This window comes from Raphanus sativus, chromosome 6 (assembly GCF_000801105.2).
Source record: "Raphanus sativus cultivar WK10039 chromosome 6, ASM80110v3, whole genome shotgun sequence".
NCBI classification, from domain to species: domain Eukaryota; kingdom Viridiplantae; phylum Streptophyta; class Magnoliopsida; order Brassicales; family Brassicaceae; genus Raphanus; species Raphanus sativus.
Genome location: NC_079516.1, coordinates 483,940 through 492,701, shown reverse-complemented (window position 1 = coordinate 492,701; position 8,762 = coordinate 483,940). Strand labels below are relative to the sequence as shown.

The 8,762-nt window shown below is 37.3% G+C and overlaps 1 pseudogene; it reads right to left on the bottom strand.

Moving 5' to 3' along the window:
• Positions 1–6: 6 nt before the first annotated feature.
• LOC130497071 (protein phosphatase 2C 37-like) lies at positions 7–823 on the bottom strand (annotated as a pseudogene).
• Between the last annotated feature and the right edge of the window lie 7,939 nt (positions 824–8,762).

The following is an 8,762-nucleotide window of genomic DNA, read 5'->3' as shown; positions in this document are numbered from 1 at the left end:
TGCGATGTAGATATTTTATAAACAGTCAGTTTTAAGTTTTAACTAACCAACCTTATGATCTATCGAGAGAGGGACGGCGACACCGTTACGGCAAAGCACGGCGCGAGAGTCGCCGCAATTAGAGACGGACGATCTTCTCCGGCGTGAGCACGGGACAAGACGGCGGTGGATCCGACTGCGTCGCACTGAGGAGACTGCAATTCGCATCTGCACGAGCTCTTCACGGTAGAGTCTCGCCGGCTAACTTCCGTATCCATCTTCTTTTGAAGCTCTTCGCCATCGTCTCCTTCCAACACTCGCCGTCGGTGGTCATAGCTTCGACCTCCTGCTTCACTATCTCATGCAACCGCTCTCTGCACTTCTCCGCGACGTGAGAGCAGCCGTGGCCGTCGAACACGCCGTAGAAGTGAAGATTCCGAAGAAAGCGAAGGATGGGAGGGATACGGCGTCCTTCCATGTCTCTCCTCCTCCCGCAAACCGACGTCGTGCCGATCTTAGGCGCATCGTCGGAGAAGAAAACAGCTCTCTGCCTCCGTCGCGGAGCTTGGAATCGAATTAAGATTCTTCTCCTCCTCCACCTTCCTATCACTACTCGCGTTCGATTTCAGATCTAGATTTTCCCGCGCCAAAACGAGAGACGGTGTCTCACGCTTCTTCTGCCGTTTAAGCGGAGGAGCGACGGAGGATTTGGCGACGATCTTGATCGACGGGAGTAGATCTAACCTCCGTTTAAGAGAAGTTCGAGTAACTGAATCAACCGGGGCAGCCGGTTCACTCTCCCAACAACACCACAGCAAATCCCAGCCATGTGATCTCAACACAACCACCACCACCAGAAATAACAACTTCTAATTCTAGAAAAAAAATGAGTTGGGACTGCAGCAAGATACAATCACTGAGATGGAGAGATATATATAAGTAAAGATTTGCAATGGGATTTTAAAAAACAAAGGTTTGATTTAAAAAAGAAAAGGAAAAGAACAGAGACAAGGAGAAAAAAAAAAAAAAGGTCCGCACGTAATTTATACAATCTCCGCCGTTCATTCCTCTTTTTAGTTTCTGTGCGATCTATTACACGTGTGGCCGTTTTCTTTCGGACACGCCGCTAACGTGGCCCAATTAGAGGGCGACACTGTTAACGGTAACGACCGGCCTTTCTTGACACGCATGTGGTCCACCACTTCGTTTTATTCTTTTTAAAAATTTCTTTAGTATTTATTTATTATTAAATACAAAGGGTTAAATAATTTTAATCAGAGGGTCAACAATAATGGAAGAGTGAATCTTTTTTTACTGGCTTTTATATCCTTTTTGTCAACTTGATCATAAAATAATTACGAACCAATAATCACTCTGAGGTACATGTAATAGAGTGTTTTAGTATAATAGAAGATTATATACTACTATGTGTTAATTGTTTTTTTTCTCTGTGCTAGAGGTTATGTAGTATTTAGAGGTTAGATGAGGCGTTAAATCTAGATATACAATGAATTATACATAAAGGAGATTCATATATAATACTCTGACTACATATATTTCAGCTCAATGAAACGCAACTGTCCATGCAAAATTAATTGTATATTTCAGAAAGAAATTCAGAATATATTTTGAATAATTAAAAAAAAAAATTGTTTGAGAAGTCTCTTGTCAAACCAAACAAAAAAATGCTCGAGATATTTTGGGTATTGACGACTGATTTAAGGTGTTTTTATTTGTTTATGATTTCTCCAATGCTTAGTCGATATAAGTGTTGGATCTTCGACACGTAGTTATGTTCGTCTCCCACTTGTGCTCAGATTCCACCCGCAACACCCGATTCACCATTCACGAAGATGTGTATACGTATACCACCACGCTATATATATGCTTCGTCCGTATAATGATTCACAAAGAAAAAACACACACTTAGTTAATATCGAACCTAAAAAGATCATAAAGATAAACTCTACATATAGCGGAGTGTATACAAATGCTCAGCAAAGACCCACAAAATACAATCTGGAATCGAGGATTACTTAGACACGAGATATTGTGTTCGCCATTTGGGATTTCACCAAATATCAAAAGGTTACAAAACTTTTTTTCTTATAAATAGTGTTTTCAGAATCTGTTTTAAAAAATAAATTTGAAATTTTGTCCATGCCATCTCGTTTTCTGTCTTTGGTTCTTACTAACACGATCACCAAAGTATATATAGCAGATGAGGTCAATCCATGATTTGTTGGGGAATTGTTAGAAAATAAATATCACAAGTGAGTTTTGGTCGTGAAGAGGGAAACTAATTAAAATATGCAGTCCTCTTCCTCAGAAAATCCTATTATATCATATTTACCCATACTTACTAAATTAAAAATACAAAACATAGTGATATCATAGACATTTGTGTCAAAAATGTGCTAAAAACTCATTTTACAAAACATACGTCTACTGTTGAACCTTTACGTGAACACAATCCTCTGCTGAAAATCGGCCAGTTGCAATTTTTTTGCCACGTGAAACTGTTACAGAAATGTTCATTTTACAAAACATACGTCTATTGTTGAACTTACGTGAACACAATGCTCTGCTGAAAAATCGGCCAGTTGTAATTTTCTTGCCACGTGAAAACAGTACAAAAATGTTCACGATCTAGTGATGATCAGATTCAAATAGGTTAAGTTTTTCAGTCAGTTCTCTGTTCTCGATCAGAAAAACGTCATCACACAAAACACACGAGAGAATCTAAAACGAGCTAAAACAGGAACGCGATACACGCGCCACAGTCGAGCGTGGAATAGAATATGTCACTATTACTGCCTGATAATACTGCACCTGCACCACACTAACTCCCTCGCATCCAGCTGTGACAACAACTTAATGATGTCTACGTAAGCCCGTGAGAAAAGTGTGGAAGTAGAACACGCGCCTTTTTGCTCGGACCCACTCAGTCTCAAGTGTCTGAAACTGACTTCTGCCTGTCCAAATTATCTTGTTTTTCTTTTGTTAGACTAAACGACACGTGTTTGATCTCACGTGGATACTGGAAGATGCTTCCTCGGTGACTCCTCCACTCCACGACTCAAATTCGGCGCTTATCCACGTTTTCCGTATTTGTCATATAAGAGCACCATTAACGGGAGTGCTTAATAAGGTGCTTAATGAATTTTTGATTTAAAAGAAAATGAAAAAGAACTAATAAGAGAAGCAGCGCTGCTTAATTAGGCGTCAGAAGAAAGGTTGCTTAGTGGACACGTGCTTGCTCCTTCTTCCTCCTCTCCGAGTTCTTCTGCAAACATCATCCATGGCTGCTGCTCCTCACACATTCCTCTCCTTCTCATCGCCTCCGCGCCTCCTCACTTCTCCTTCATCCACTCTCCCCCGTTCCTCATTCGGCGGCGTCTCCCTCAACCTCCACCATCGCCAATCTGTGAAAACCAATAACCCAGTCAAGGTGATAATTGAAAATCCTTCTTTGTTGGATTAGTAAAGTTTTGTGCTTTAGTTAATTAGGGGTTGAGTTTTGTGAATATACATTTCAATCACTTTTTGCCTCTGTTTTTGATGATTTGTGTGTATAACTTGAAGACCCTCTTTGTTGGATTAGTAAAGTTTTGTGCTTTAACTAATTAGGATTTGAGTTTTGATCATTGCAGAATATTCACAACATGGTGATGTCACTGAACTTCTCTGCTATCGAAGTGAAGACAATCAATTCAGTTGAGTCTTGGGAAGATGGTGTCCTCGTGGCTGTTTCAGGATCTGTGAAAACAAAGGAGTTCAGCAACATGGTAATAAGCTCAGTCAAGTTGCAGCCTTTTTAATTTTATATTTCCAGTTAAATGATGCTGCCTTTGATCTCTCCAATGGACCCATCATCGATTAGAGAAGAAGAGAGGATCCTGAATCTTTTGTAGTGTTTTTGTAAAAAGCAAACATCTTTGCATCTCTTCCTTGAGGGACTTACCTCTCAAATCTATTTTTGTAGTGTGGTTAAGAGCTTGGAGAGACGTTACTGAATCTGTCACGTGCTTGGGGAGAACTCGCAGATTGCTAAAGCGATGATTACAACTGAAGAGGTCTTATCTGAAAATACATCACCAGCCTCAGTCGGTAATGAATCCAAGTCAAATACGAGGATGTTTAAGGTAATGCTTGATAACTAATATGATTTCTCCTCTACGTTCACTGAAGCTACTTTTTACAGATGACTTTTTTTTTCTGTTTGAAACTTCATATTGCTTGCTACTGAGTTTGATAGTATCCATTGGTCTGATCAGAATATACACTTGTTAGAATTTGCGAATAGGTGATAGATGTTATTACCTCTAAAACGAGAAATCATGCTCCTCCCTGATTCTTATATACTCAACTAAACTCTTGTAAGGTTGATGTTAGTGTTGGATTTGGGATGTAAAGCATTTGTATACTGATGTGATTTGCAATGTTTAAATTCTTTTAAGAACCCCTAAATAAGAAACTTGCATTGGAGTGAAAAACAAATGTGTCTCTTAAATAAAGTTTTTTAACACATATTTATTACTAAAAAAATGAATAAGAACTCCATAAGGCTGCTAGGGATAATGATGCTCTAAGACCTCGTTATATTTATTTATTATGACACAGTTCTTTTGTTTTGAATCTGGAGATCATACCCAGTATTTCTAAAACAATTCCAGTTTGGTTCCCTTGGGACGAATTATATTCTTATATATATATATATATATTTGGGACGTATTTCCTGTTTTAGTACTTTCACAACTTTATAAAAGTATTTACATCACGAGATTTCGTTATATATAAACTTTTGAATTTATTATGTTGCGAAAGTATTTGTTAGTTGTTATTGTTATTTTTAAAAACAAAATTGCAAATAAATTTACTATTAAAATTTTAAATAAAAGTTTAGAATTTGCTATAATAACCTAAAGAAATTCAGAATCACATGCAAATGTTTTTGATAGTGAAAATGTTAATTTATATATTGTATAATGGCTTAAATATAGATTTTCAGTATGATTTAAAACATTTTTTTTGCTAAAAGGTTTACAGGATGTTTAAAACAAACTGTATGACCTCTAGATTTGATTACACGGCAAAAAGTCTAAAAACATGTAATCAAACACAATCGAAACTGAAGTCGTTCTCATTTGAAACTTAAAAGCTTATTTCTTATATTTAGTGAAAAATATGGAGTTTTTGAACATTCAAGTACCTTTTTCTTTTCTCAAAAAAAAAAGTACCTTTTTCTTGTCATCAGCAATCTACATATGAGCAAGTTATTCATTATGGGAACAGCTGGTAGTTTCATATGAATATGATAGCAATATGAAAACATTTAAAAACAAATCTTTCTCCGTTTATATACTCCATGAGAACAAATCGACAATAATGATCGTAGATATTTTGAATTTTTCCACTGATATTTTTGTGAAGCCACAGGATTGTTACACACGTCCTCTTTGGTATAAAGGAGCAGAGCAGGTCTATAATTTCAACAAGCTTGGGACCGCAGGAAAGCATGACAATCCCACTTATACTACAACACGTTGCATAATTTAGCTGTACCGAAACAGACGTACCAGTATTGCCACGTGACTGTCAACAATGCGTGTGACCAAACCTATAACAAAGGGATCAAGGGTACGACCTTAAGAGCATTTCAATGGGATATTTTGGTGTGTAGATCTTTTCTATTTGTAAAAACTTATAAATAAAAAATTAATAGAATATAATAGTTGCCCCTTGTCCGGTTTGGTTGATTGTATTAAATACTTAGGAGCCTACACTATTAGCAATATTTTTTACACGTAACCTTAATTGTCTTGGAAACTTCTTTTCAATATGATGCTTCACGAGATGGAAAGACAGCACTTTCGTTTACTTAATATTATCTAAAAACTGGATGCTAAAGATTAGTCTAAACTAATATGACAACATCAGGCCTGGACAACATTCAGATAACACTCGACTGTTCGTCCAGTTTTTATTTATTATTGCATACTTCACTCGTTGTTGGACTTCAGGATGATTACGTTGATGTTCTACAAATTTAATCTACAATGTAAACTTGCTAAACATGTTTAGGGACTATGAAATGCAAAGCCAAAGGCCTCAACATGAAATCTTACAGTTGCTTGGAACAAAACAGTGTTTTTGTTATATATTCTGATCCTTTTGAATATATACTACTATACTAAGAGCATCTCCAATGTACACTTCTATATTTTTTTCTAAAATAGAGAAACTCTATTATAGAGATGGATTTGCTCCAATGTATGCCTCTATAATAGAGTTCCTCTATTTATAGGGGAAAAATATAGAAATTTGTCATTTTAATCTCTAAATATAGAGGCAAAAAGTGAAATTCCTCTATATTTTTTTCTATAAATAGAGGAACTCTATTATAGAGGCATACATTGGAGCAAATCCACCTCTATAATAGAGATTCTCTATTTTAGAAAAAAATATAGAGATATAAATAGATGTGGGTTGGAGATGGTCTAAATAAATAAATAGATACAGCTGTTATCTATTTAATTGCGTCTACTTTTCGACATATGTGTACCGATCAGATTTTTTATTATACATCGCCGTGGAATCGGCATGGACCGTGACATTTTTTTTTCTATCTAACGATTTTATTAACGAGCCTAAGCCCAACAAAAAGTTACGAACATTAAAAAACGGAAGGCCCAAAACAAAGAGCGAACTAAAGAAAAACCAAAATGGGTTTTGGGCTCAACCCACTAAACCACCGCACACCTAACGTTACGCGAAGGCCACGCGTCCACAGCAGAACGCACGGTCGCGCACGTGTTGAGATCTCCACCCCACAGAAACACGCGTCAACCAGTCACCGCATCGTGACTCTAACACCGAGACACCGCCGGAGAGAGCGAAAACCGCCTCTGGTTTTGCCGGAACACACCGGAATCGGAGCCATCTCCTCCATCTTTCCGCCTGAACTCTTTTTACGGGAGAGCTTCACCAGACCTATTCTGAGATCTCATCCCAAATCCACCAGAAACACCACTGAAAACTCAAACCCACACTCATCCATGTCCTCTTCACCACTTGATAGCCTTCAACGGCGATCTTCAAACAAACCGAAACCAAGATCTACGTCATCTTCACGGCGGAACAAGTCACACACCGAGTCGGAAAAACGCATATCAATGAACCGGAAATTCCGGTGATAAGCCGCCGCCGCCTTCGAGAAGAAACGCGACGCGGATACGAAAGCCGGATAACTCCGTCGAAGAGAACGCGAGCCACCGGAGACAGAGCTGGATATACTCGTCAAAGATACCGGAGTCAAGTCACCGATCGATACGTAAGAACGAAGCTTCAACTCAATCTCATCCTCGTGAAAGATACGCGAGAGAGAACGAGGAGAGAGAAGCTTTTTCCATGCACCGTGACATTTACCCAGCATGCAAGCATACGATATATATTTTATTTTGTCAACAATTTTCTAGTATTATTCTTCTCTTTTTTGTTTAAACTTCAGAACCTGCGACGGCTGGACCTACCACATTCGCTGTAAACTCTGGTACTATGATTATTATTCATGTGATGCAAGAAATCGATCAATTGTTTTTTTTTTTTGTGTGAAAAACAATCGATCAATTGTTTAAACCAATAACGAACCAAAAGCAAAAAAAAAGAGATTACGGCCATTAGAGCATCAGCAACAACAGAACACATTAAATCTCTTAACTAATTTAATTTTCTAATTGTTATATATTTATTTATTTAAACTAGACTAGTAATAATGTGACAAGTATAAAACAAAGCTAGCAAAATAGTTGAAGTGTTCTCAAAGAAGAGTTGTTCTTCATTCACTCTTGCTGATGCTCTTAGTTTCTACCACTTTAATTTGATATGCATGACCTATAGTAATCAATTTAATTGAATGAAGTAAACGTTAAAGAAAAAGACTGAAATAAACTTAAACCAAACATAAAGTAATATAAGACTACGCGAAAGTAATTCTAAACCTAAAGACACGTATGCAAAAAACATGTAGAGAAAATTTGTAGATAATATTTAACTTCAAGCCTAAACTTCCTTATTTTTGGGTCCAAGATTAGATCTGATATGGGAGGTTGCAGCTGGAGTCATGTTGTCATGTTTACGTACCTCAACACACCATGAGTCCATGACCCAAATGCTATATGGCAATTGGCAGCAATATTTTTCCCACGACTTGATCTAGCAAAGTGTAACCCATGTCATTGTTCGATATGTACGGATAAAGTGGTAAGCAATAGAGGTTTATTAGAAGAAGGTTCCATAACGGATGCTAGCTTTTATTTTTGTGTGTGAATGCTCAACGATGAAGAAAAAGAGACTATCAACCTTTTTTTTTTGCGCCACCGTTACGATCAATATGCATCAAAATCTGCAACATGATTAGAGATATAAACATGATGGTTTACTATGATTTTAGAAGAAGCTTCGATTTGGAAATTTTGAGTTTGTTGACATATGCTGTGTACATTTGTCAATGGAGAAGAAAATACAAACTTCATAGAGTGAATGAGTCGATGGTATTCGTAGGAAATCAAGTGAAAATGAGAGCGACAGAATGGAAAATATGTGAGAACTGATAAACCGAATTATGTGAGCGTCTCTTATAAAGGCCCATAAAATGGCCGAAAGGCCAGCAATCAGCTCATGGAGCATATCTAAAATTTGGACAATCCATGGTACGACAAGGTCATGTTAATTGGGTCCTCAAATCATCAGGATTATATCTTAGCATTGTTTCAAATTAGAGG